At 36.6% G+C, this 923-nt stretch overlaps 1 protein-coding gene across 1 annotated transcript in view; it reads right to left on the bottom strand.

Annotated features, from left to right (window-relative positions):
- LOC102489998 (tripartite motif-containing protein 5) overlaps positions 1–923 on the bottom strand; it is a 5,285-nt gene that overhangs the window by 2,678 nt on the left and 1,684 nt on the right. The gene's annotated exons all lie outside the window — the stretch shown is intronic.

Here is a 923-nt window from a genome sequence, read left to right on the forward strand (position 1 = left end):
TTTTAGCAATTATTTATCCTCAATACATTGAGTTGGGATAAACCTAACGTAGTCAGCATCCTCCTTCACATATCTGTTTGCTACATGACAGAGATAAATGAAGACAAACAGAGATAACTGTACATACCCAGTACAGAAGAGTGGAGGATGAGAAAGTAGAGAAAGCAGATCAGTTGAAAGGTTCTGGGAAGTCTTGCGATGGACATTGGCCAAGGTCATTGATGGTGTGTATGCAAGTGAATTGGAGGTGGAGTGGCATAGGTGATATATATATATATATATATATAATATACCCTTAGGATTACACGTGTCAATGACCTGAACAATAGAAGCACTGATGAAATGGCTGCTAGCCTTGAGTGAGAAGCCTCAAAATATAAAATATTAGATGAGATTATTGGGCAAATTATCATTGATGAGAAATTATATGCTAGCAACTAGACCAAAATCCAACCACAAGATGTGTCAAAAGTGACAGAGTAAGTCACTATGAATTTGACAGTCACTTGGACAGTCACAATTAATTAAACAGGAAGTGATATATGTGTAAATGACCTGATATGATAAACATTATTGGGGAGATGTACATGTTGTCGGGAAGTGAAATAATGGGTCAAATAGAGGGTTACTTGAGAATTCCAAAATGAAATCTTAAGGCCTCACTAAAGTTTGAAGAATATGGAGAATATACAGAAAGTGGTAGACAGCAAATGTATCGGGCAGTAGAGACTGCACATCTGAATAAAATACTCATATCATGGACGACTCTTGCATAGTGTCCAGCCCTCATTCTGAAGCTACCGAGGGGCCACCAGCCATGGATTAACTCATTAGCGTACAAAAAGATACTTATATTTGTTAAGATTCTAAAGATTTTAGGATTGTATGCAGAAACAGAAAGAACAAGTATGTATACTTTATAT

This window comes from Tupaia chinensis, unplaced genomic scaffold (assembly GCF_000334495.1).
Source record: "Tupaia chinensis unplaced genomic scaffold, TupChi_1.0 Scaffold139491_1, whole genome shotgun sequence".
In the NCBI taxonomy this organism is placed as follows: Eukaryota; Metazoa; Chordata; class Mammalia; order Scandentia; family Tupaiidae; genus Tupaia; species Tupaia belangeri.